The sequence below is a fragment of the Coenobita brevimanus genome, chromosome 84 (assembly GCF_032717465.1).
Source record: "Coenobita brevimanus isolate Jiangsu-jjx chromosome 84, ASM3271746v2, whole genome shotgun sequence".
Classification (NCBI taxonomy): Eukaryota; Metazoa; Arthropoda; class Malacostraca; order Decapoda; family Coenobitidae; genus Coenobita; species Coenobita brevimanus.
This window is the reverse complement of record NC_137037.1, coordinates 21,169,694-21,191,556: the sequence shown is the minus strand read 5'-3', so window position 1 is coordinate 21,191,556 and position 21,863 is coordinate 21,169,694.

Here is a 21,863-nt window from a genome sequence, read left to right as displayed (position 1 = left end):
AACTCCTTTATGGCCTGGTAAGCTGCTCTTGTGCTCTGACCGTCATTTTTACTTAATTTATGTCACTGTTGCCTTTTCATCATATAACCTCCTCTTATCATGTCTAACGAGTCTTTACTTCAGAATGTAAACTAAAGTACTTTGCTGTAAGTACTTCAACTACCTGGCCATCAACATGCTGTTCTTCACTTCTTAAATTCACCTCTTTCCTTTTCTGAATTGCATTCCTTGTTTCATCTGCTATCCACTTTTTCTTTCTCGCTTTTCCCTTTTTCTTAATAGTAACCTTAACACTCTCATGCAAAACCTCTTTTACCTCTCTCCACATTTGATTAATATCATTGTCTTCAGATTCCATCAAAGTCTGTAGGACTAGAAACCTGTTCCTACATTCCCACCGAAACTTTTCCTTCGTGTTCTCATCACTCCTCAGCTCATCAAAATCATATTTCTTACCTTCTGTAATATTACCATTAACGTATCTCTTAAGTTTTATTTTAATCTTTGACAGAGCAAGTTGATGATCACTACCTATACCTGCCCCCATCCTCACGCAAACATCTTGCAAATAACTCCTATGCCTTCTGCTAATTACAATGTGGTCAATCTGGTTACAATATTTACCACATGGTAAAATCCAAGTAGTTTTATGTATTGTACTATGCTCAAAGATAGTTCTACCAATCATGAGGTCAGTTGCCAAACAAAAGCTTCCAAATTGCACCCCATTTTCGTTTCTTATACGAACACTCTCCTTACCCATACAGTCTTCAAAGCCATCCCTACTACTACCAACAGTCGCATTAAAATAAAAAATACAAACTAACACATCATGTCTTGCCACTCTATACACTACATCCTGCAGCTTCTCATAAAAGTCACCCTTCATTTCATCAACAGCCTCATTTGTCGGACCGTACCCTGCCACCATACTGATATTACCATCGTCAGATTTTAAGCAAAGCAAGCGCTCATTAATTGACTCAAACTCACAAAGTAGAGTATCTCTACTCAACCGTAAGCCTACTCCTTGTTAATGATTTCCATCACTCCTACCAGAAACCAACAGAATAATACCATCTTCCATATTCATTTTATCAACTCCAAGCAACCTCGTTTCTGAAAGAGCACAAATATCTATATTGCATTCCTTGAACATTGAAATAAGTTCTTCCATGTTACCAGCCTGATTGGTAGTTCGAACATTCCAATTTCCTGTTCTTAAGGTTCTTTTTGGGATGTATAAACCTATTCCTACACCGTGGGATTCTAAGTAACCCCTGCCCACTTAAGGGCTGCACGGAACTGAGGGCCATTCCTTCATAACCAGAGTTCACCAAGGTTTCTTAAGCAGAAAAATATTTTACCCTGGAGCCAATGCCAGTGTCTCGCAGGAACCAGACAGAAGAGAAAGGAAATTAACTAAAAGAAAATAAAATGCAGAGGGTTAGGACAGACAAAGTACAAGGGAAAGAGAGACAGCAAAAAGAATGTAGATAAAAGTGTCCCTTTTAGTGGCCTCCTAAGACAAACAGGGAATGCTGGAGAAGTATTCTATCCCCACTTCCCTAGGGGGATACATCATTAAGCATGGAATTTACACACACACACACACACACACACACACACACACACACACACACACACACACACACACACACACACACACACACACACACACACACACACACACACACACACACACACACACACACACACACACACACACACACACACACACACACACACACACACACACACACACACACACACACACACACACACACACACACACACACACACACATACAAACACACACACACACACACACACACACACACACACACACACACACACACACACACACACACACACAGCTTTTAACTAAGTATACGAAAGTCTCTCTCTCTCTCTCTCTCTCTCTCTCTCTCTCTCTCTCTCTCTCTCTCTCTCTCACCTCATAACTTAATTCAGGAGTGCTGACCAAAGAATATCTGGAAAATAAGGTCATCTGGAACAGCTGAGATGGACCGTCTGCGACCCCACTAACTCAGGAAGGAGGCCGTCTGGAATGGAGCAATGAGGAAGCAAGAGAATGGAGAGACGGAGGACAGGAGAGCTGGAGGGTGGTGGAAATGAAGCAAAAGGAAGTGAACAGAACTGAAGAATTTTATCCGCATACTGAAATCTTGTTCATTGTGATGTAATAATGTCGACGCTAGTTTGACCCTCTTCAGTTAAAGATGATCTCTGCTATAATAAGGGATATAATACTTCCCACTGAATAATCCACGGTACTGTGAAATCAGGACGTAACCTTATATTACCGGTATTTATGGCAATGTGAAGAGAGTATATATTGTATATTTGGGCAAAAATGATAAAAGTTTTCAATGGGGTTAGGCGCCTTTGTGACCGCAGCAACATATAAAAGGTTAGAGATGTTGTTGTTGTTGTTGCTGCCGGTGCTGCTGTTATTGTTGTTACTGCCGCTTTGTCTGCTGTTGTTGTTGTTTTTGCTGTTGTCCCAGGCACATCTAGACGTAAACTCAGTGGACTGCAGGCTGACACCTCCTGCAGTCCGTATCTTCCTTTCGAGAGATGATCAGGGAGTTGATGGACGTTTGTGTAACCCGATAGTGAAGCCGCCCGGCTATTCTGTTACACCAAATGAAGGCGCCCCTCTGCAGCTTTCGTACAAACTGGGATTTTTGAGAAGCTGGTTAACCGGCTCAAAACGATGGCATAATTTTCAGATATGTTTTTACTAAGTGCTTACTGGTTTTACCAGCTTTAGTCTAAGTCTAACATTTCCAGCTGGAGAGGGTAGGTACAAATTTCATTAATCCCCTTCACTACAAGGGGCTGGCCTAATTTGCAAAGCATTGTCTGGTAGCAACAACAAAAACTATTAAGATATAGTCGTGTTAAATGAAATGAGTCATTCATCATTGGAAACTGAGAAAGTACTCCTCAGTCATCTTATGCCCAGTTGATTGCATCGTGAAATGGTTCAGTTTAGTGATGGAAATCGACACAAACTGATATTTGATGGCCAAAATATTGACTGTTCATATTTCTTATGTAGTAAGAGAATAGAAATTGTTAAAGAAACATATACAGTACACATTAAGGTAATGACTATAAAATAACTAACAAACATTTCCAATCTATTTAAAAGCAATATAAAATTCTTCAGTTGAGCGGTAAGCAATGCAAAACACATTTGTGATCTGGCAGAATGTGTAAAAAAAATAACTTGGATTACTTCCTACTGTTTTATCCCCATTCAATCATTCGTAAGTTAAATAGTACAAAACATAAAATCCTCAGGTTACGGATGCAGCAGCAGCAGCGCAGCATAACTGCGTTACACACAATACTCTTTATTCCTACAGGTTCACACAATGTTAGATATGTCCATTCATCCTATTTAGTGAACTCTCAGTAACCTTCATTGACACGTTGATCTTTCTTACAATTCCCTGCGGATTCTCTTGGGGGGCTGATTGTCGTGGGGATGGCGGAGTCTTCTTGCTTTGCTACACATCTCATACATAAAATACACATCACAGTCATGGCCTACACTATGACAAACGGACACGAATGGACCAATATGTATGTTCTTGTTGTCTGATTTCCATTGTATTCCTCTGTGCTCACAAAACACTCGCTACATGTACACGACAGCAAAAGGTAAATAACGAAGTCTCGTTGCATCAAAGAAGCCAGAGAGAAGGGTAGCGACAAAGGGAAAGGAGAGTCTGTCAGACGGACGTGTTTGGAATATTGAGGTGAGACAGAGGAGAGACGTCGTGTTTTGGTGGAGTAGTAAATTTCGCCTAGCACGATGGTAGAACAAGAAAGTATTGTTATTAGGTTCCTGTTTGAACCCAGCGTTATGCTAAGACATTATTATGGCACTATCTTCATTCCACAACACTCAGTGACTAGTATAACTTTCTAGTTTAATTTCTTGTTACAGCTCAGTATTCAACATGGACGTGGCTGTTATAGTCCAGTTTAAAATTAACTGAATACAGTAGGCCTATAGCAGCAACTCTCTAATGCAGAAGCTATCGTTACTCCCAGCCCTTTATGTATGTAATAGGTCAAATCTGGAACTGTCTTCCTCTGGTTGTATATCCTACTACCTATGACCTCCAGTCTTTGAAACCCAGTGTGTCCAGTGATCTCAAAATTAACGCATCTTGATTTTTTTTTTTTTTTCGTGGGGGAACAATCGTGCGGACTTATAGCCTTTAGTTCTTCTTCCTTGCATTAAAAAAGGCATTGGTATGTGCTTCATGGCTGTTACTGTCCACTGGGATTAGGCTAAATTTGGGAGGTACAGAAGGAGCCAACTGTGATGACAATCCTTAGATATATTGTTACGGGGTTAATGGGGTGGGGGGGGGATGTTGGTTAAGTAGACAGTTAAGTAGACCTCTCCAAGCCTTCCCTCGTGCTACACGGGCACCTGGTAGCGCTCATGACTGCAATGTCTATCTATCTATTGCCAGACGCCTCAATCCCGTTTGGGGTGGCCACAAACAAAACGCCTCCACGTCACCCTGTCCCCCGCCATTTTACTGCCCTGCTCCCAACTCACACCCCTTTCTCTCATATACCTCTCAACCCCATCCCTCCATCTCATCCTCGACCTCCCCCTCCCTCTTCCCCCCTCCACCTCACTCACATACACCCTCTTTGTCAGTCTTTCACTCTCCATCCTCTCCACATGGCCAAACCACCTCAGTGTGTTCCTCATAACGCTTCCTATCACATTCACATCCACACCACACCGCTCCTTTATATCCTCATTCGTCAGCCTGTCTCTCCACGTGACTCCACAGGCTCCTCTTAAATAACTCATTTCCACTGCTCTCACTCTTGACTTGTGTCTTTCCAACAACGTCCAAGCTTCACTTCCATACGTTTGTGTTGGTATCACAATACTGTCATGTAGTAACTTTTTCACTTCCATGCTCACTTCCCCGTTTCTTGTCACTGCTTTCAAAGAACCAGCAACCTTTCTTCCCCGCTGTACCCTTTCAAGCACTTCACCCTCCAAACCCCCATCCTTACTCATCACACTACCCAAGTACTTAAACGTACTCGCATTTTCCAGTTCCTCACCATCCAACCTCGCTATACATTCATTGACTTCATCTCTCTCAAAGACCATCACTTTACGCTTCCCTACGTTCACCTTTAGATTCCGTTTCTTACACACTCTCCTAAACTCATCCACCAAGCCTTGCAGCTCTCCTTCGTCTTCACTCAACAACACAGTATCATCTGCAAACAACAGTACAGGGAGTTTCCAAACACTATGCTCTCTCACCAGGGCCACTCCAACATCCACTACCCTACCTTGTACCTCTTTTATTACCCCATCCATGTACAGATTGAACAACCATGGAGACATGACACATCCCTGTTTCAACCCAACCTTTAAAGAGAAAAATTCACTTAGTTCACCGTCCACACGCACTGCAGCCTTACCACCATCATACATACTCTTCACAGCATTCAACAACTTCCCATCTACTCCATATATTCTTAATACTTTCCACAATCCTTGTCTATCCACCCTGTCATATGCTTTCTCCAAATCCATGAAAGCCGCATACAACTTCTCTCCCTTCTCTAGAAACTTTTCCACTAAAGATCTAAGAATGAATATCTGATCTACACAACCTCTTCCCTTCCTAAAGTCTTCCTGTTCTTCTCCAACTAATTCCTCTGTTCTTTCTCTAACTCTGTCAATACACTTTTCCTATTATACTAAGAAGACAAATGCCCCTGTGATTACCACACACTTCTTTTTCCCCTTTTCCTTTGTACAAGGGAATAATTATGCCGGAATGTCACACAGCCATATTGCAGAACTTCTGCCGATCAGAATTCTTTTATTCCCCAAACTGCATCTCTCTGGAATTTGCTTCCCCGGAGTTGTTTCCCTCCACACTTCAACCTACAGCTGTTCAAGTCCAACTGTTACAGATATTTTATGAATGGAGGACGCCAGTAATCTGGTGTATGGATTATTATTTTTTTATTCATTTGTTTTTCTTACCTCTGTTCTGTTATTTTAAAAAAGTGGATAAAGAATAGATCAAAGGACGGAAGTTCATTCCAAGGGCGAAGCAGGGAATGGTTTAATGATCATAAAAATGCCAAAATAGTTTTTTTTTTTTTTTTGTTCTTTCAACATTTCATAAAATCATCGCCGCTGATACCATCACAACATTTCTAAATGAGAGTCCTAGCATGTGTTCACGATGGATGGTGGGTATTTATGCGGATAGAGGAATATATGAAGTTGTATGGATGCTTCTCAGGGAATAGTCTATTAAACTCTACTCAAAGCTGAATAAAAAAAAATATATCCTTAACATAAGTGATGGCAAGAAGAGTACCACCTGAGTTACTTAAAATAGGTATATATATGTCTATCGAGATCACAAAGGTAATCACGGCAGCATCACCCCTGTGGACTTCTAGTAAGAATGGGGGAGGTTCTGAGACTTCCATCTCCTTTCCAGTACCTGAAGTAGACCTAATTATCCATGCCAGCTCCAGATATCTCCAGATGACACCGTGCCCCGACGATGTTTGGGGTCTGTTTGTTCAGTTAATCCTTTCTCAACTAAACGTGTTCCCTGCACGGAATAATTTGTCTGGCAGTAACAAACAAAACAGAAGAATGATGTCATCACATTAAAGAATTTTCTTTGATAGATACAGCACCATTAAATCAAAGTAACATACTCAAGGCCTCTCCTTCTCTAGTATCATATTCCAGCTAACGCCAAATGATTCTATCCAGCAAAAAGTGAACCGTAGGAGCCTGAGAGTATTGTTACTGGTACCATGTCCGTTATTGCTGATCATTTTATTCCAGCTACCACCAGACGATTTTAAGCAGTGCAGAGCAAGTTATTTTAGACAGTGAAGAGTAAGTAATCGGAGTCGGAGATTAACAAGTGTTGTTTGCTTATATTGTCGAATCAGTAGGTAGGATGAGATTCAGAAAGGATTACGCTGAAGGAAAAGGAGTGAGCGAGAAGGAGTGACACAGGGAGACGGAGTGAAAGAGCATGTTGTGGTAAAATGAGCTGTGAAAATAAGACTGTACTGGTTGAGTGAATGTTTAGTTATTTTTTTCTCCAAGAACAAACACTTTTGCAGGCCTTGTGTTCATTTGCTCTCTCTCTCTCTCTCTCTCTCTCTCTCTCCCTGTGTGTGTGTGTGTGTGTGTGTGTGTGTGTGTGTCTCTCTCTCTCTCTCTCTCTCTCTCTCTCTCTCTTTCTCTCTCTCTGCACAATAACTGGCGGAAAACGAAAAAGAAATAATGATTTTCTTTTCGCCACCAAGGCCTCCCCCGTCGCTTCAAACTAGTGCTGGAAAATGAACTCCGGACTGTTGCCTGTGATGAAGAGGTGGAACTGGTGGTGTGGAGGCAGAGGGGATGGTGGAAGGTGGAAAGGCTATAGGTGGTGATGGAGGAATGAGGAGGATGGAGGAGTGAGTGGAAGTATACTGTAGGAGGATGGTGAAAGTTACGAGTGGAGCTGGCTGGAGAGAGAGACCATTAAAAGATGAATGGTTGAGGAGGAATTGGAAATGAAAAGTGGAGGGAGAGACGTTCGAAGGTAAATATGGGCGAAGGCGGGAGAGGTGGAGAAGGAGGTAGATTTGAGGGTGGAGGTTGAGGTTCAAAGTGGATGATGAAGGAGGGAAGAAGAAGACGGAGATGGGAATGAGAGGGGACCGTAATGGAGATGGAACACTATGGGAGAGGTGGAAACTGGAATGCCAGTTGGAGGAGGCGGAGAAAATTTAAAAGATAGAGGAAGGAAGGAGACGGTGGAAGGAGGAGGAGATAAGCATAGGATGGGAGGAGGTTTGGAGAGCGCAGTGAGAACGAAGATAAAAAAAAAAAAAAACACTTCGTAAATCGATGAGGAAGAACTGCTGGGAAGTCTCTCATGTCAAGGCAAATATATCACTGAATGTATCGACTACCTTGTGTTGTCAGAATGCTAATGACTTCTTTGTATATGAGCATTTTCCTTTACCCTCCTCAACAGAGAGCAGACAACGAGCAAAAGCGTCTGTTTATTGTTCATTACGTTTTCCTTTCATCATAACCATCATTATTATCATCTTCAGCATCAGCATCTCATTATTTACTCCTCTTCCCTCTACTATACTGGATTGTTTTCCGTCATCATCATCATCGCAGTATTTACTCATTTTCTTTCTAATACCAAACGTGTGTTTTTTCTCATCATCATCATCACCTCAGCCATACCTCACACGAAGAAATGTGGTATGAAAGGTATTATATATATATATATATATATATATATATATATATATATATATATATATATATATATATATATATATATATATATATATATATATATATATATATATATATACTTTCCAATCCTTGCTACGAGCATCTCTCACTTCTCTTGGCTGCTGTATTTTATTCACTGGCGAGAAGTGCAGCCGATTATAGTTCATCTTAAAATCAGTGGGGCAGGGTCTCTCTCTCTCTCTCTCTCTCTCTCTCTCTCTCTCTCTCTCTCTCTCTCTCTCACGTCCTCGGAGGCAGGCGTGCTCTCCCAAGTCCACGATTCTCCTGCTGCGTGTGATCCAAGGAGTTCGTAAGAGACTTGATGATGAAAGAGGAAGGTGATTATACATGTTTATTTTGTGGGTTTAGTGTGTAGGCTTAATTCAGATATTAGGAAAAACGGAGAGGCAATTAATGTTTTAATGACGTTGAAAGATTGGGAGAATGAGGCTGGAATGGTGAGTGTTAAGGCAGTGCATGTTGAGGAAGTGGAAACAGAAATGTTAGGCACGGTAGACAACTTAGAAACTTGACCAGTTAAGGCTGAAACCACGCTAGTGACGGCTACCTGCCAGTCAAGGATGGGTGCATGACTGTGGTAATCAACAACGATAGGGTTGTATCTATTAATAATAAGTTTCAGGTTTTAGAGATTGAAGTGCAGAATGAACCTAACCTCATACTTGTCGCGGATTTGCCAATCAGGCATTTGGAGTTTTGTGCTATGGGTTCTAGGAGGAAGCGTCTTCTGCTTTCCTTGGTGTAGGATACAGGATGACTTACTCAGCAACACTTCAAAGGCTCAGTCATTTTTACTGTGATAGTGACTAATAATGTGGCTTCAGACAGATCAGAAGAGATGCTTGGAAAGTATAGGGATGTTATTGGGAAGTTCAAGGAACGTTGTAGGAAGTTGGTTGTCTGTGGTCTGTTATCATGATTTGACCTTCGTTCTGGAATTCTCAGTAGAATGACAAGATTCAAAAGTAGGCTAGAAGGTCGGTTTTGAAAGGTGGGTGTGATGTTTGTTGATGTCTTAGACAATTGCAGTCACGACATGAGTCTGTATGGTGGATGGGGCTTTCACCTAAAAAAAGCTAGGCTAGGTAGGGTTCTGGATGACAGTGTTAGGCATGCTTTCGGTAGTGACAGAGGTGAAAAGACGGAGAGTTAATGGCATAGCTGTTAATAATTCAATCCCTGAGGTTAATGGTGGTGGGATAGTGAGGTGAGACCAGATCACCAGCCGCATCAGGCACATCTGACCTCGCTTCAGGTGCATGTGGTCTATCAAGGGATTTGTGGGGAGGATGGGAGAGTCACATTAGTGGCTCGTAGAAGAATTACCTAAGCGACTGAGAATATAAACGATTATACATGGATAGTTTTAGTGTCTCACAGCCCTCTTATATCCACCCATACTATGAATGTTTTGTATATGGATGCAAAAAGTATTATTTGAAAGCGAGACAAGTAATTACGTACGCAACCACCGAAATTCCTGACATAATTATGATTACAGAATCATGGTTAAACCCTCGTGGAAAATTATTGCTGGAAATCTATTAAACATTTTAAAAATCGCAGTTGCACTAAACTAGCATGGTAGTTCTAATATAAATTAAAAATCACATAAATGCAATGCAGGTCAGTAAATTGGATATTGAAACATAAGATTTCTGTAAGTCGTAATGTTCACGGAGAGTAATAGAGCCGTAGTGATGATGTCACGTTACCATGGCAACGATATGCTGGTTCTATACAAACACCCGACACTGCGGCTTTTACAATATTGTCTCATGATTCTTTCTTCTGGAAGCAAGGAAATCAGTACGTAAGTGCGAAAACCACTATAAAAGTGTATAAATATCAACCTTCTCATTCTCTAGTGGTGTAATATTAGGTAATATTAAGGATAGTCATAAGAGGAAGTCTACAAGACATAATGCCTGGAATATGTCAGGTTTGGCTGCAGTTTTTTTTAAATACTGTTATCTATCTATTTTTCTATCTATCTATCTGTCTATTTATCTATCTATCTATCTATTCTCTCTCTCTCTCTCTCTCTCTCTCTCTCTCTCTGTACTGTACAGCTCTTCGTTATTATATGGTAATATTTAATTTATCATTGCTGGCAGAAAGAAAGCTTCTTTATGTACCGGCAGCCATCTTTTCCTGACTTGCAAAGCTTATGTTGGCGAGTATACTGTATTATCACATGATACTTGTAAGTACTATGCTTTGGTTCTGTGACACATAGATATTACACTAAACGGTACAATATAAATCGGAAAGAAAATCGTAAATTAAACAATAACGCTTATCAATCTAGCAGATACTTTAGCACCAATTATCAACTGCTTAATCCGATTGTTTCCCACGGTACAGTATGTCCCCTGGGCCACACTGCTGTATATACAGTATCCTGTGTATTCATTAGCAAACTGAAGATTCATTTGCTATTACTTCAGGTTCTATAGATTCCCCTGGGTATTGTTTGCGGGCAAAGCTATAGTGAAAGTCAGGTCAAAATTTGATATACGTAGGTATAAGAGTATAGTGATGAAGTGTACGAGGTTGGTAGATGGTAAGAGGATGAATGTGGAGAGAGAAACCTGTATTTTACACAGGAAAAATCATCTGAGAAATTACCAATATGCCGGGAGTCGAACCCGGACTCTCAGGTGAGAGCCAGGCAGCATACCACGACACCACGACCAGGAGAAAGTAAACTTACGTTGTCACAATCTTGTAACCAACGTCCCTCCGCCCCCCAGTGTGGGCCTGAAGAGGGTGAGTTAACCCCCTGGCACTCGGGCAAGTAGATGTTTTTTAATCTATCCCAGGCACTTACGGCAAGTCAGAATGAAGAGAGAACCTGTATTTTACACAGGAAAAATCATCTGAGAAAGTACCAATATGCAGAGGATGAATGTGGTTTTGAATGGTGAGTTGCTTGAGGAGGTAGAGTGTTTTAAGTATCTAGTGTCACATGTTGCTGTCGATGGAAGAATAGATGTAGGGGTGAAGTTTAGAATGAATGAAATAGGAAAGGTACTGGGAGGAATGAAGACGGTGTTTAGATGTCATTCGCTTAGAATGTACAGTATGTAAAGAGAAGGCTGTGTGAGGGAGTAGTGGTACCGACTGCGTTATATGGGGCTGAAACATGGAATATGGTAGTAGTAGAGAGGAAGGGATTGAATGTAATGGAAATTAGGTGTCTGAGGAGTATGCGTGGAGTGACGTGTATGGATCGAATGAGAAATGACGAAGTGCGAAGGAGAACTGGAGTTATGAGAGAGATAGCTGATCGAGTTTAGCAGAGAGTGTTGCGGTGGTTTGGGCATATGGGGAGAATGGATGAAGAGTGATTGGTGAAAAAGATAACTGGATCTGATGTGAGAAGTGTAACGCTGCCAGGAAGACCATGAATAGGATGGATGGACAGTGTTAAGAGAGTGTTAGATGCAAAAGGAAAGTTTGTAGAACAAGGGATGAATGGAGAGAAATTGTGAGTGCATAAATTGTGACGCGGCCCCAACGCGGCGGGATGTTCTGCATCTGGTCTGATCAGCTTATTGGATCAGGTTTGGGGAAGAGAATGTGTCCATTATGATGTGGCAGAGGTAAACTAGCTCTGTCGTCGAGCAGATTGCACTGTGCAGTTGGCTCTCTTGCGTTGTGGTACGTTGAGGAGCTTTCCCTTCGCCCCTTAGAAGCTAAGATACTAGTGAATGTGTGTGTGTGTGGATGAGTATATATTGGTTAGTGTGTCCTGCTGTCTCGGCCTCCACTCTAAGGGCAAAAAGCCTAGGTATACATATAGGTATATAGGTCTAGTGGCAGTTTGTGATATTTTTTTTTTCTCTTATGAGTCCGACTCTGGGCATAGGCTTCGCAGCTTGCTCCCAAGGCCCAGTAGTCCTCTTACATACCATATACTTCTACATGACACCACTTCGGCGCTGACACCCACGGTCCACATTAAATACACGGCATGGCTGTCTCATACAGGACTGGTGTATTGGTATTAGCTGGGGTATTTTTACATGTCGGCGGGTCTTCTGGTAGATCAGTATAGTCTGATTTTATGACATTCAGATCCTTAAACTGTTCCCTGCCAGGTCTAGTGGCAGTCTGTGTAAGTTATGTCTCGTGGCAGTCTGTGTTAGTTAGGTCTAGCGGCAGCATGTATTAGTTAGGTCTAGCGGCAGCCTGTATTAGTTAGGTCGAGTGTCAGTCTGTGCTAGTTACAGTAGGTGTTGTGTCAGTCTGTTTTAGTTAGGTTTAGTGTCAGTCTGTGTTACTTAAGTCAAGCGGCAATCTACGTTTCTTAGGTCTACTGGCAGTCTGTGTTAGTTAGGTTTAGTGACAGTCTGTAATAGTTAATATTTGATTTGATTAAGTTAGGTCCAGTAACAGTCTTGATTAGTCTTCTAGGTTGATTTGGTTAGAATTGGTTAAGTTTAATGGGAGGCTAGTGGTACGGTGAATGATTGCTTTAGTCAGTGTTATCATTAGTACTGCATTCTGCTTTAGAAAGTATAAAACTCTTGGATACCGTTTTACCAAGAGTTTTGCATAGCACCCGAGACATGTTGATTGGTATTTACTGTATTTCAGTATCTTATTCGTTCTAGCATAATTTGCCCTTCATGTATGTTTTTGCGACCTGGAATTCGTTCTGCTATTTATATTTCATTGACAGTAAACCGTTTTCTATTATTGTGGACTGGAAGAACAATTTTCAAGGCCTTCTCTGTTACTCTGTTATGTCTAATTAAGAAAGTGAAAACCTGATAAACTGAAATCCCTGCATAAAGAAACTTTACTGATTAGCTAAATATTACCGTAAAAAACGAAAAGTTATATACTGTATTACGAAAATTTTTGAGCCAAACCTGACACATTCCAGACATCCTAGTTTTGTAAACTTCCTGGGATGCTAACCTTAACTTTAACTAATATTACACCATTAAAGAAAGAGAAGGATGATATATGAATACTTTTATAGAGGTTTTCGCGCTTACATACTGATGTCCTTCCTCTCAGAAGAAAGTAACAAAAGACGATATTGTAAAAGCCGCAGCGACGCATATTTGCGTAGAACCATCAGATTGCTCCTATGGTAACGTGACGTCATCACTTCGCCCCTCTAGAAATCAATTATTTTACGGTGTAATATACTCGTACAGAGCACCCAAGCTTGATAAGGAAAACGACACATTATTGTACAACCAGAAGGGCACTCAAAGGAGCACATTTCCCAGACAGGGACGACCTAATTTCCAAACCACTCTTCACAATGGGTTAGGTTTTCTCATCATTGATTAGAGTTTCACACACACACAAAAAAAAAATGTTTTCCGGATCCAGAATCTGTAATACGATCCGGATCTGTCCCAAAAGTTAATCGATTGTTCCCTGAGACATGGGCTATCTACCCACCAATTTTGTGTCTGAGTAATGTTGCCAACAGACAACCAAACTAACAAACAAACAAACAGGGGTGAAAATATCTTCTCCTTGTCGGAGAGATTGAAATAAAACCATTCATAGAAAAAATTGCATTATCTGGGGTCACTTCAATAATCCAAATGTTGACTGGAAAAGTTGGTGTGCAGACATAGAACGGGACAGATTATTGGAATACGATGCATTTTTAAGTCCGTCAATGAATGCACCTACATCTGGTAGTAATTATATTCGAACATGCCCTAGCAACAGACACTGACCTAAGAAATTTCTGCGATAGTGAATGTTTTAGCAACAACGATCATAATATTATTGGACCTGAAATTAATAAAAACTGAAAGACCAGCAAATAGCCTCTTAGTTCCAAACTTTTAAAAAGCTAATTTCGATTATATGAAAAACGAAATTGCCAACACCAGACTGATTAAGTTATTACAGGTGAATAACCTTGAGGAAATGTGGAAAATATTCTCTAATCGATTGATGTAAATCGAACGAAAAAATATATCGAGAATCACCCGAAGAAATAATTTCACTAACAGACAGGCCTGAATGTCAACGAATATTGAAGAAATCATTGGTCGTCAGAGAAGACCTTATGAAAAATATAAACGTACAGGAAATCAAAATGTCCGTACTGAATATTTTAATAGACAGCGGCAATGCATGAATATTATTTGGAAAACTAAATGGGACCACGAGGAGAAAATTTTTCTTAAAGCAAAGCCAAACCTTATTTTTTTTTTTTTTCATTAAGTAACGAGTAAGAAAATATTTTAAAAAAAGATAGCAAAGGCCCTCTAATAAACTTCGAAAAGAATCTCGTCTATGACAACCAAGCACTGGTAACAATACTGAACGACTCCTTTAACAGTGCTTTCACGAGGGAAAACAACGCAAATATTCCCATCTCTCATTCGGTTTTCTCAGGACCTGATGATGATAAGTTATCAATCAACGAAGTGATAGGACACGAAGTGTTAAATAATGGTCAGGAAATCGACCCTAATAAATCAGCTGGACCAGACCAGACCTGTGTGAAGTACAGTCAGTTAGCCGTTGTTTTTATTAAAATATTCAATAAATAATGAACTCAATGTACCCATAGAGTATCTAATCAGTGGAAGCTTACCATTGTATCACCTGTCTTTAAAAAGGTGATAAAATACGCGCCACAAATTACCGACCAATTATCCTAAGATTGTACTATGCAATATTTTGAAATAAATATTGTTAGGAATAAAATTATCGTGTTTCTTAATAAGCATAATATTATGACAGATAAGCAGCACGAGTTTCGTAATACAAGACCATGCCTTCCAAATATGCATGAACTTCTCACAACTACACTCGTATACGATAACTGGGAAGCAAAAAATTACCGTTTTGTGTCATCCCTCTAGACTTCCAGGATATGCTTGATAAGGCTCCACATCAAAGTCTGGAAAAAATAAAAGAAATGAAAGCCCACAGCCTCTCTAACAAATTTTGTTTATGGATTAGGGATTAGTTAAAGAATCGCAAGCAGCATGTACTAATACTGTATATGGCGAATCATCAGACTAGCTAGAAGTAACACGTGGAGTTCCTCATGGGTCAGGTCTAGGACCTTTTTTTTTTTTTCATTATATATATCAAAGAACTAAAAAATTAATTTATTTCTAAGGCAGCAAAATTTCCAGGTGACATGAAGACTGGAGGCAAAGTAATTAAAAATAAATGTCGCATATCCAATACCCGACGGACGGAAGTAACGAATGAGAAGGACTTATGGCTTATTATCAGTAACGACCTCAAATCTGCAATCAGTGTTTAGCAGCCAGTAACAAACCAAAGAAAATGATCAGCTTCGTCGCGTAGAACTTTGGCTATAAAACGTCCGATGTAACTTCTAAACTTTATACGTCATTAGTTAGACCATACCCAGAATACTGTGTGCAGCAGTGGTCCCCACATCTTGTTATGAACGAAGACAAGCCCCAGAGAGAGCAACACAGTACAACAAAAATTACACCATCCTTGCGAAATTTACCCGAATAATATAGCGGTTAAAGAAACTATTTTTTCTCTCTAAGAAAAACGCGACGGTTCAGAGATCTATAAATGATAAAAATTCTTAAAAACTTTGAGGATGTTAGATATAACAATCTGTTCGAAATACAAGATGATACATTGACCAGAAATATTGCAATGAGTCTCGAAAGTAAGCGAGGCAGCATTATTATAGAGAGGAATTACTTTAATATTCCCTGAGTACTGTAGAATAGCGGAATAGGCGATCAGCGACAATAGTTAGTGCAAGAACAGTTGATGCGTATAAAATTAGGCTACACAAATATTTTGAGACTATAGGCTAAAACTAGCTTAGTACTGTCTATTTCCAGGTTGACGTGTGCGAGTACGCTGACGTCTGCGAGACGTTTGTTGAATAGAACATTCGGAGTTTTTGTACGCTCTTTCTTTTACAGATCCGCAGATTAGATATTGCATAGTGCAGAGACGTTCCCCTTCCGCCTTTTCTTTGTCCCGCCTGTTTAGTCAGATGGTGTGGTGGGTGGGGGAAAGCCTTCCTCTTTCTATCCATTTCTCATACTCGTTGGACAGATTTTCGAACTAACTTTTTCTTTCAACAGATAACCTCGTTATCGGCCTCCTGTTATCTGTACTTCCTATATACCCCTATGCACTCTCTCTCTCTCTCTCTCTCTCTCTCTCTCTCTCTCTCTCTCTCTCTCATATTCCTTCCTTCCTTTCCCCCATTTCTTCATCCCTCCCTGTCTGTAATCCAAATCTCTCTCTCTCTCTCTCTCTCTCTCTCTCTCTCTCTCTCTCTCTCTCTCTCTCTCTCTCTCTCTCTCTCTCTCATTTCTTGTCTTATCTTTCATGACATCTTCCTCCCTAACCCGCATTTCTTGCTCCCTCCTTCTCTTGTGTTCCTCCTCCACCCTTTGTTCTTCTCGTTCTCTCATTTCTATTTTTCTTTTTGGCTGTCCTTTACATCATCATCATCATTATCATTTTATTCCCGTTAATACTGACACTAAATCCTCATGGTTATCCTGTAACTCACTTTTAATTGGCCATGGGTATGAGATAATGATGACTCTCGTTAGCTGAATCTTGCCTCCTCAAGACGGATTCCTCTTTCCCAGGTTGAATAAATATGTTTTATGGCTGGAAGAATAAATAGATAATAACACCCTTGACCTGAATGGGTTGGATATGGACAAAGGAACGTAACATTATGGTGATGTCATTTAACTTGTCTACTTTACACTTGCGACCTGATACTAGGAGGGGGCGCCCATTATCCAATTACTTGACATAAAGCAGCCTGTTTCTTCCTTCGTCTCTGTCATGCCGTTTCTGTGTCTGCTCTCCTCTTCTCGTATTTCTTCCACCCTTCCTGTCTCTTTTTATTACTCGTTTTTCCAGTTCTGGTGGCTCTTCCTTGCGTGCCAAACATAATGGTTTCCTGCAACCCATTAAAACATTAACAAAGCTAGATGGTAACCACACAGCTAAATAACGGGATGATGTTTAACATACAATTGATTCACTTGTTAACTGAGTGTAGACGCTAATGCGGCGTCCATCCAGAAACCAAACATGCATATTCCTCCCCGCGCCTAGGTGTGGCCAGGTGCTGTCCACTGCAAGCGACCATCGGTTCTCTGCATGAGACTTCCATACAGGAGCGATTGCTTTCCTCAGGTTAATGAGTCTGCTCTGCCAGACAGAATGAGGTTTCTCAACAACAGCATCTACCAAATTAATAACTCTTGCGACTTCCAGTAAACTTTTTTTTTTTTTTTAATTATTGAATTCATTCCATATTGTCGGGGTTAATGAAAGGTGTAACTTACCCCATGAGCTCGAACAGTCTCTCGAAAGCTGAAGATCGGGAGATAGTAAGCACCGTCTACAAAGGAGCTCATGTTATTAAGGGGTTGATATTGAAAAGACATAGGTTTCCCAGCATCACATAAACACAATTCGACCACCTCTCCATTATCTGGACTGGATCACCACTCAACCACTACTAGTCCACCACCATAACCTCCAACGCCGCCGCACCACCTCCACCACCTCTCCACAACCACCCCCCTACCACCATCACTACTTCACCAACGTCCCCCTACCACCATCACTACTTCACCAACGTTCCCCTACCACCATCACTGCTTCACTAACACCCTCCTACCACCATCACTACTTCAACAACAGCTCCCCAACACCACTCCTGCACCAGCCCCTCAGCACCACTCAAAAACCGCCGTACTACCTTCTACTACCACTGCTTTTCTATCCTTGTTTTTGGCTGATAGCTAGTTTTGTTAGCTGTAACTTTCCTTATACCAAACAGTCATGAAAGGACCAACAGGTCTGTTGCCTTTTGCTTTCCTTTGTATTCCTTTGCACACCACGCAGCCACAGCTGCTCCCTGGCTCTCTCTCTCTCTCTCTCTCTCTCTCTCTCTCTCTCTCTCTCTCTCTTCATTCCATTAAGGCACCTATTCCTTCCCAGTACAACCCATTGGAAACTATCACGCCTCCTCACTCCTCGCTTCACCCTCCCTACACCGTCACTACCTTCCCCATCTCTCTATTTTCGATGCTTCCCTTTCCTTCTTAACTTCGCCCTCATTTCTTTCCAGTCTCACTCCTGTCTTACTATTAATGCATCCTGCTCCTTCTCCATTCTCCCCTGTTTAATCTACTATACCTTATTCACCTATACACTTCCATACCTCACTTTCCCGACTTCTTCCACTCACTCTCATTTCTCTTTTTACCCCTTTTCCCCATATATACCTTCCCTTTTTCTTTCTACCTCCTCCCCATCCACTTTCTCCTCAATCCACACCCTATTTACCCCCTCCATCTACCGCTTCCCTCTCGAACCAAAATCGTCCCACAACTCCATTTCTATATTTACCTTCACCTTCGCACCCACAAATCCTCTTCCTACAGCACACACTCGTCCTCGCAGCTGTGGTGACTCGGTACTTTTCCTCCCTATTCCCCCGTACTCCTCTCGTCTACCCACACATACTCTCTCCCACGTACAGCACACTCTCTTCCTCTCTCCACACCAGCTCCCACTTACAAGCTCTCTATTCCTATCGTCCCTCACACACTACGCACATTCTTCATGCGTGCTTGTCTCCCCCCACCCTTCCTTCACTCTGTCTGTATGTCTGTCTGTCTGCCTTTATCTTTGTCTCTAGCTGGCTGACTCTCTCTCTCTCTCTCTCTCTCTCTCTCTCTCTCTCTCTGTCCTGTATTCCTTCCTTCCTAGTTCTCTCCCATTTCATTCTCCCTCCCTATCTTTCCTTCAACCTTCCCTCCTTCTCTTCCATTTTCCCTTCCTTCGTCTCCCACATTCTCTCTCTCTCTCTCTCTCTCTCTCTCTCTCTCTCTCTCTCTCTCTCACTCTCTCTCTCTCTCTCTCTCTCTCTCTCTCTCTCTCTCTCTCTCTCTCTCCCCTGTATTTCCTCCTTCCTAGTTCTCTCCCATTTCTTCCTCCCTCCCTATCTTTCCTTCAACCTTCCCTTCTTCACTTTTCTCCTCCATTTTCCCTTCCTTCGTCTTCCACACTTTTGCCTCTCTCTCTCTCTCTCTCTCTCTCTCTCTCTCTCTCTCTCTCTCTCTCTCTCTCTCTCTCTCTCTCTCTCTCTCTCTCTCTCTCATTTCCTACCTTATCTTTCCTGAATTTCTCTTTCTCTCACCCGCATATCTTGTTCTCTCCTTGCCTTGAATTCCTCCTCCACCAATATCTCTACTCCTTCCCTCATTCCTAGTTTTCTGTTTTACTGTCCTTTACATTATCATCATCATCATCATCAACATCATCATCATCACCATTCTGTTCCAAATCGTGTGACACTAAATCTTCACAGTTATCCCGTAACCTATTTTTAACTGAACATGAATATGTGATAATGATGACACACGCTGACTTAATCTTGCTACCTCAAGACGGATTCCCCTTTCTTAAGTTGAATTAAAATGTTTGGTGACAGGAAGAATAAATAGTAAATAACACTTTTACATTAAGTAGATTAAATTCAGAAAAGGTTGGTAATGCTATAACGACGTCATTTATTTAGAATACTTAACTCCTGCGACCTGTCGGTAGGTGGGGCGACCATTGTTCATTCACATATTGTAAATTTGCCTACTTTCTCCTTCACCTTCATCATTCCATTTCCGTGTTTGCTCTCCTCTTTTCGTACTTTTCGCAGTCTTCCTGCCGTTTTATATCACTTTTTTCCTGGTTTAGGTTGATCTCTACCAAGTGACAAACCTAACGGTTTCCTGTAGGCTCCTTCCCCCCCAAAAAAAAAGAATCCTTCAATGGGTGGCATCTACATAACCAAATGGCAGAATGATGTGAAGCCTACTGTGGTTCCTCATAACAACTGGGCGGAGACGCAAATACGGCGTCCTTCCAGGAACCAATCCTTCACACCTCTACTCGCTCCTCGATGTGGCGAGGTGCTGCCCACTGCAGGGAACTTAGGTTCATTGCATGGGACTGTCTTATAAGAGCAATTACTTGTCTACGGTTGATGGGTCTGCTAGGGCAAACAAGCTGAGGTTACCCAACAACTGCAACAAAATATAAAACAACTCTTGCGACTCTCAGTCAACTTGTTCTTTTTTAATGTAATAAATATTTGTCACACCAGAGGGGATAATGAAAGGTAACAAACGCCGACTTCAGAGAACCTTATCGTAATGGAAGGGATGATACTGAAAATACAAAGGCATTCCAGCATCACCTAAACAACACTCCACCACCACTCCACTACCAGCACTACATCACCACTCTACCACCACCACCACCACCACCACTAGTTCACCACCAAAACCTCCAGTGCCACTGCACCTCCTCCAGTACCACGTCACTCCACCCCATTACCAGTCCACCATCATCATTAATTCTCCACCAGCTGCTCCAACAGCACTCCATCACCAGTCTCCTCAGCACCATCCCACCACCGCCGCTTTACCAACTACCATCACGCCATCACAGCTACTCCCCGGCTCTCTCTCACCACAATAACCTTCACTCCATCTCATTAAGGCACCTATTCGTTCCCCATGCAACACAGTGGAGACCATTATACATCCTCAGTACCTCACATTTCTCTCTCTACTCCTTCACTTCCTTCCCCATCTCTCTATTTCCCATGCTTCCTCTTCCTTCTCAACTCCTCCCTACTTTCTTTCCATTCTCCTACTTACCTTCGTATTAAGACACCCCTCTTTACCCATTCTCCGTGTTTTAATCTTCTATATCATACTCATCCATACACTTCTATCCTTTCATTTATTTTCCCTCTTCCTTCCATTCAGTCTCACTTTTTACCCTCCTCCCTTCATTATTTTAGCTTTTCTTCTGCCCTACCACATTCCCATCCACATCCTGTTGCATCCACACCCTGTTTCCCCTCTCCCACTACCGCTTCCCTCCCGAACTAAAATAGTCCCTCAACTTCGTTTCAACATTTCCCTTCAGCTTCCCACCCACTAACCCTCCTCCTTCGGCACACACTCGTCGTCCCAGCTATCGTGATTCCGTACTTTTCCTCCCTACTCGTCAGTACTCTTTTGGTCTACCGACACATATGCTCTCCCATGTATAGTACAGCACCATCTCTCTCGTCCTCCTTCCACTCTTAGTCCCATCCACAATTTCTCTCCCCCTACTCTCCCTCTCACACTGCACCGATAACCAACCTACCTGCCTGTCTCCCCCCACCCCTCCTTCCCCCTGTCTGTCTCTATCCTAGTCTCTGTCTGTCTGTCTGTCTCTGTCTCTGTCTCTCTCTCTCTGTCTCTCTCTCTCTCTCTCTCTCTCTCTCTCTCTCTCTCTGTCTGTCTGTCTCTCTCTCTCTCTCTCTCTCTCTCTCTCTCTGTCCTGTATTCTTTTCTTCCTAGTTGTCTCCCATTTCTTTCTTCCTTCCTATCTTTCCTTCAGTCCTTTCTCCCTCACTTCG